At 35.4% G+C, this 7313-nt stretch overlaps 1 long non-coding RNA gene across 1 annotated transcript; it reads left to right on the plus strand.

The window, feature by feature from the left end:
• Positions 1-1531: 1531 nt before the first annotated feature.
• On the plus strand, positions 1532-3134 carry LOC130592025 (uncharacterized). The gene is made up of 3 exons (XR_008970060.1): positions 1532-1907; positions 2002-2070; positions 2965-3134. It is a non-coding gene; the product is annotated as an uncharacterized LOC130592025 (long non-coding RNA).
• The last annotated feature ends 4179 nt before the right edge of the window (positions 3135-7313 follow it).

Below are 7313 nucleotides of genomic sequence, written 5' to 3' on the forward strand. Positions count from 1 at the left end.
AACAATAAAAGGCTGGGTGACGACCCTCAATAGTTTGGAGACAGCTGGTACTGCGTGGTACCCCTCTCCACTCGCGTTCATGCCAAACGATCTGATTTTGTGAAAAATATCAACTAAGTTGAGTGTGATTATCTGTTACTATAACTATGTGTTAGTTTTCAAAATACACCTAAACTTGTATTTTCTATTACACAGTGTGTACTCAGCTTTGCTGATGGTGTTGTCATTTCTGTGGTCTGTCACTTGGTGGGTGGCAGAGTCAAACATTGTTGCAGGTTTGGTGTTGTGAGCTCAGGATTTAGAAGTGAAGCAAGATAAAGATGTCGTCGTAGCTTATGGATTGAGTTTGTATTTTAGATAGTCAATTAAGGAATAGTTTCTGATATATTTCGTTGTATACAATATTTGGGAATATTAGTCGAGATATCGGTGTAATTGAAGTCTTATATAAAGGATTTTGTTTTGTGGGCCAATAACCCACAATCCAAGATCGTTTTCTAGGTTATGTTTCCGTTGCGAGTAAATGTTTAATTCGAGGCTTATTAAGCATTGATTGTGATTAGTGAATCTTAAGTGTATTTACCTAGCAGCTCGGGAAAACGGGCTGTTAAAAATGGTATCAGAGCAACCCTGCGACCGTGCGCTTAGTTAGCCACATAGCGGGGGTAAAAGATCGTTGGGAATGTGTGTCTGTTACTTTGGTAATTAGAGTTCAAGTTTTGAGCTATATAATAAGAATAAGAGTCTAGATTTGTGTAAATCTTTGGGAATAAGATTATGGAATTCAAAGTTGTAATTTGAGGATATTTGAAATCTATTTGTTGGGTATATTGAGAACTTTTTCATAGAAATTTAGTAAAGACTATCGGAGGCTGTAGTGCTTGATATATGGACACTTAAGGTTGATCTATGAGTTTATGTTTTGAAGTTTCGAGGACGAAACTTATTTTAAGGGTGGTAGTATGTAATAGCCCTGTTTTTAAGAACCTTTATTTAAAAGCTGAAAGTGGATAAGATCATCATTCTTAATGGTTAAGAAAGCTTATGGATAAGCATCATCATTCTTAGTGGTTAAGAAAGCTTGTGGATAAGCACCATCATTCTTAATGGTTAAGAAAGCTTATGGATAAGCATCATCATTCTTAGTGGTTAAGAAAGCTTGTGGATAAGCATCATCATTCTTAATGGTTAAGAAAGCTTGTGGATAAGCATCATCATTCTTAATGGTTAAGAAAGGTCAAAGAGGATAAGAACCATCATTCTTATTGGCTAATAAGGCTTTGAAAACCAATAGATAAGTGAGAAAGTCCTTGAGAACCTTAAACATTAAGATTATGAAAATCGTTTGGAGATTGTTTTATCGGGTAGCGATGAACTTCCAGTTAAAGAGCCATTTGGGATTGAATCCGAGCTAAGAACCCAACCAAACTTGATATATGACATTTTTGGGATGTCTTAAGGTTAAAATGGTCATTTATGCCCAAGAATTACGTGGCTTAATAAGGTAAATTGCTTACATAGTAAAACCCGGCCAGCTGAAATTACAGCTCAGACCTATCCTAAAAGAAAGCTGCTTAGCAGCTACTTAAGTGTCGATCTCTCAAAGAACTTTTTATGCGTGAAAGCCAACACCTTAGGCTAACACCTCAAGCAAGAATCACCCAAAAACTACAAGAAACCGACCTTGCCCAGAAGAGGTTTCCCTCCCCTGGGGGTACCGCCAGAACAGACTATAAAAGCCTGTTCTGGATTTTCGTCTCTTTTCTCATATTTTCTCCTCTTTGACACCCACTTTTCACTACATAGAACTCTTCTAAACATCCATACAGAGTTGTACAAGCTTTGGTTCCAACCTTTAGACCATAAAATCATATAGAAAACCTTGTTCAAAGATCACATAAGTTGCTGTAAAGTTCAACAGTTTACATCTCTTGTATTTAAGCTTAGTTTTTCATATCTATAAGCTTGTTGAAACTAATCTTTAGCATTTTATACATTCAGGGGAAGCTGTAGGAGTAGTTAACCAAGTGAATTAAGGAATTTCGTGAGCTTTAAGCATCCTTAGTTAAGGTACACACTTAGTTTGGTTTAACCTAGAGATTTTCCACTCTTATAGTTAAGTGATTGTTTCTTTCTTGTGTAAAGCATGTTTATGAAATGAATTTATGTATGATATGTGTATTATTATGTGTATATTGAGTATATTACATAAGTATAACATGCTACGGTTCATTAGAGATGTTTCAATTGACCTAAACAACACTTATACACTAAGTCATTACGATTATGCTTCTAAATGGGATGTGCTTAGTACATGAACTTATATAGTAATTGATAATTTGTAATCTCTTGATGAAATAGATATTGGAGTATTATTTAAGTCCCTAAGACATAATTGGTTAAGTTCTATCAAAGTTATTATGTTAAAAACTAGTTTTAAGTATGAAAACCCTAAATCTTCTCAACTATCAAAGTAAGGGTAATTGAAAGGAGTTGATAAGAGTTCTGAGTATTAAGGATGAGTTGATAAGGATTTTGAGTATTGAGGTTTAAAGTATAAACCATTAAATATCTTATTTTATAAATATGAAAGTGAGGCATGAATAGGCACCCCGAGTTAGGGCGGGTAGAGTCCCTAGCTGTTGCCTTCCAGGAGGGGCTAATTCCTGGCGTTATAGGACATGTCCGGGTAAGTCTTGCAAGCATAACAATAAAAGGCTGGGTGACGACCCTCAATAGTTTGGAAACAGCTGGTACTGTGTGGTACCCCTCTCCACTCGCGTTCATGTCAAACGATCTGATTTTGTGAAAATATATCAACTAAGTTGAGTGTGATTATCTGTTACTATAACTATGTGTTAGTTTTCAAAATACACCTAAACTTGTATTTTCTATTACACAGTGTGTACTCAGCTTTGCTGATGGTGTTGTCATTTCTGTGGCCTGTCACTTGGTGGGTGGCAGAGTCAAACATTGTTGCAGGTTTGGTGTTGTGAGCTCAGGATTCAGAAGTGAAGCAAGATAAAGATGTCGTCGTAGCTTATGGATTGAGTTTGTATTTTAGATAGTCAATTAAGGAATAGTTTCTGATATATTTTGTTGTATACAATATTTGGGAATATTAGTCGAGATATTGGTGTAATTGAAGTCTTATATAAAGGATTTTGTTTTGTGGGCCAATAACCCACAAGTCCAAGATCGTTTTCTAGGTTATGTTTTCCGTTGCGAGTAAATGTTTAATTCGAGGCTTATTAAGCATTGATTGTGATTAGTGAATCTTAAGTGTATTTACCTAGCAGCTCGGGAAAACGGGCTGTTACATTGACTCTTTACTTAGTTAATGCTACAAGAAAACAGGTTTTGGTCGACAAAAATATTCATCGCCCAACGGGACATTTTCGTTGCACAATGGTTCGGGCAACGATATTTTTGCGCGCTAATTTCGTCATCTTAAGTTCGACGCCCATTGTATTTGGTGCGTCGAAAATTGTGATCGTCACACAAACCACATCTTGGACGTCGAGTTACATTCGTTGCCCATAATGGTCTTTTGTGCTACGAGCCTTGTATCCGTTGCACATTTATGGAAACAATTGGGCAACGAGTTTCTTAAATCGTTCCCCATACTTGACTGACTTTCGGCACAGATTGGAACTTAATTAAACATTAGTATTTATAGTAGTGATAACTTAGAACATGGGATTAAAACATGAGTTAGTGGCGAAACATTAACCCATGATGTTCCTTATATAACTATAGGAACACGTTCCTTTTTCTAACCATGATCTCTGTTCAATGTGGGAGATAAAATGTAATACTATGTATTTTTTGTGAGTTATTCTTTATAAATAAGAAAATATAAAGAACATAAACAAAAAATATTTTAATAATATTTACGAAAATAATAAAGTTTGGGTAAGTTCACAATTATAATTGAAATATGCAACCTATTTTGTATACCTAATTATATAATGGTTTGGTTTATTTTGTTTTCGAAATAAATAAAATAGAATAAATCCTATTAGACTTAGGGTTGCCACCCTATAAATAGGAAAGAAGGAAAAAAAAGAATAAAAAAATTAGAAAACCCTAACATTCCCTAAGTCTCAGTCGTTTCTTTTCTCCCCTCAAATTCTCTATCTTCTGTCTCCTTCTCCCTCGTCGTTTTTCCTCCGAATCTCATCGGCTTCGACGAGGTCTGGTTGTGCGAGGTGTGCAAGAGGGTTGTGCGAACAAGCGATGAGCGTTCGAGGGACTTGTGAGACGAACCTGTGCAAGCCGTCGACGGGTCGATCCAAGCGAGTGTGAGCGTCGAGTGCGAGTGTCGAGGATGTTGTGGTTGTGCGTGTTGTGGGTGTGGTGCGAGTGTGCTGTGCCAAGAGAGGGAAAGGTTGTTCGGTGTTCGAACGTGCGTGGGGTTGCGCGAGGCTCGTGGCTGTGTTCGAACATGTGTGGGTTCGTCGAGTAGCACCCGAGTGCCGCGCTATCCAGCTGAACAGTCGGAAATCGACGTCGTCGGTCATCGGTGGTTTTCGGTGGTTACCGTCTCTTTTCTTTTCTTTTTTTTATATAAATTAATATGTTTATAATATAATTATCTTTTATAATATTAAGTTGTAATTTTATTAACTTGTAATTAGAGTAAGTTGTAAATTGGTTAAGTTTGTAAGTTGATTGAAGTTGTAAATCTAATTAAGTTTTGTAAGTATACGTAAGGTATAAAGTTAGTAAAAGAAATCAGATTATTAGTTATACTTGTAATGTTATAATAACCTTGCGTTTCAAATCTGATTTTTTGCATTACTTGGATATAATGATTTAAGTGGAGTTTGTAAAGGTAAGATGTTATTAAGCTAACTAAAATCAGCTTTGCTCATTGTTATGGGTTCTTAAAAGATGTTAGTTTCAATAGAGTTAAGATTGAAAAGAAAATTAATAAACAACAAGATTGGTTATTTTTATATTATGAAATACTAAGTCTAATATAGTTAGTGACGTTGGTCTATGTTAATAATATCAAGGACGTAGCACTGACATATTTACTTATTCAATTAGGTCCCAATTTCATAAGCGGAGCCTTTAAATAGTCAGCGAAGATTCTTCGTTACAAGGTACGTACGCGTACAAGTTCAGTTGCATATGTTAGATTATGAATTCTTTCATTACAACCTAGAATCATGATAGGGAATGATTGTATGATTGTGATTGCTGAGATTGTTCGATAGCATGAAATGATTTTGAAATCAATATGTATTTCCTGATTATATAACTTGTGAATCGGATTACATTGTTATTTAAATGCGTAATTCTATTGTATCATAAGCATGAAAAGCATTGGATTTGTATCCTTTGATCTATGATGTAATGAGGATGTTACAAGAATTAAAGAACTGCGTATTGTATCTAAGAAATAATAGTAAATGATTATATGATTGATGTGGTGTGAGTGGTCAATACTAAGAAAGAATTTCGGCAATCAACTTGTAGTTGGATTCCCTACAAGTAATGAACAATAGGGGGAGTGTGGGACTTGTTCTACACTCCTACGCATGCCTACTGTGATGACATTAGTGTCCTCATGAATTTTGATAACTCAAGTAGGCGGAAGGTTCCGTACAATCTTAGGGGTATGCATACTAAGGTGATGGATGTGGGATGGAATGAAATCGTATTTGCATTTCGTATAATAGACCAAGTCGTCTATTAAGGATTAAGTAGCATGTATGATTCTAGTAAGATGACAGTGCCCGTTCGCTGCCAACTAATTAAAAAGTAATGAATGTCATACTATTGTAGTATCATGTTTAGGAACAATTCTTATTGTTTTGTTTATGCTTAGTATATTATCTTAATGTTTTACTATGTACTCAACATAGTTGATTGTTTGTTATTGTGTTATTTGTTGACCTGTGATGAACCATTGATGTTATTGTGTTGTTTGGTTAAACATTAGAGAACTATTAGGATTTATTTAGTTTTGGTTTAAATAAAAAGGGGTCGTTGATGATTCCCGAGTTGTAATTACATCTTTATTTCCGCTGCATTTTAGTTTTCATAGTAATGATTTAAGGTAAATGTTTCTTTTCAATAAGCCTTGCATGTCACCGCAGCCGTAACACTTCCAAAGTTGATGCAATGTAGTCATAGACGTGTATGGGTTTTGGGGGTGTTACAAAACTGGTATCAGAGTCAGAAGTTCCTATTTTCAAAGATGTTTTAAATGGATTTTTAAAATGGGTAGTATGGGATAGGAGCATATAGATTACTTTTACGTGCATTAAATTATATGAATGATTTCGTTTGTGATTTCTTTTTGTGCCTTGTATTCGTATGTGTTGTTTGATTGATCAATTGAATTTGTGAAAGATTCTTGAAATCTTCAAATATGAATAGATTAGGAGGATGTACAAGGATAAGTTCGTGTATAATGGTTAGGAGGACTAGGTTAACCTTGAGTTGGTATAAAAGATGTTTCAAAAATGGTCTTGAACTAAAACATTATTTTAGGACAAAATTATTTAATTGGTTGAAATTATTTTGAGTGTGGTTTAAGGAGTTCCAAAGTTTAGAATGATCGTTTTATCTGTTAAATATGTATATATACATAATATACGTTTTAAAACGTTTAATGCACAAAATAACTTAGACTATTTTATTTCTTTAATTTTGCAGATGGTTTACGACATAGGTCCTAAAGAGTATCTGATGAAACATCGAATATCGGAGGATTGGGACGTCTGGGCCTATAAAATGAAAGCTGCTATGGACTATAAGATCATGTAGGGGGAGACGAGGTTAAAGTCTGAGCTGGAGAGGATACATTTCATGCTTTGCTTTGACCCTAACATAGAACCCTATCGTTTCCTACATCTTAGGTATGGAGATCTATGGTCCAAAGAGGGAAGTTTTAACAGGGAGAAACATACCTACTGGAACCAGTACCTTCCTACCGTACTTCATTACCCACCACAAGTATTGCGAAAATGAGTGGAGAATCCGCGAGGAAAGAGGTTTAGACCCCTTTTACTTCATCACCTTCAGTTTGAAGAACCTGTCACGCGGGGAAAGATCAGGAGCTAGGACTGTAGATGAGAATTCTGAAAACCCAAGAGTAAAACCTAAGCCACAAACGCCACCTAGAGTTGTGAAAAGGGCAAGATATCAAGCGTTTGAGGATGAGTTTATACCCGAGGATTACCACGTAGCATTAAACCTTAGAACTGTTACCTACATTTCTGATGATGAAAGGAATAATAGGACTTTTATCACAGTAATTGAAGAAAATTAGGTTGCATCTATATTAGATGTGAGAA

This window comes from Beta vulgaris, chromosome 6 (assembly GCF_026745355.1).
Source record: "Beta vulgaris subsp. vulgaris cultivar EL10 chromosome 6, EL10.2, whole genome shotgun sequence".
Classification (NCBI taxonomy): domain Eukaryota; kingdom Viridiplantae; phylum Streptophyta; class Magnoliopsida; order Caryophyllales; family Amaranthaceae; genus Beta; species Beta vulgaris.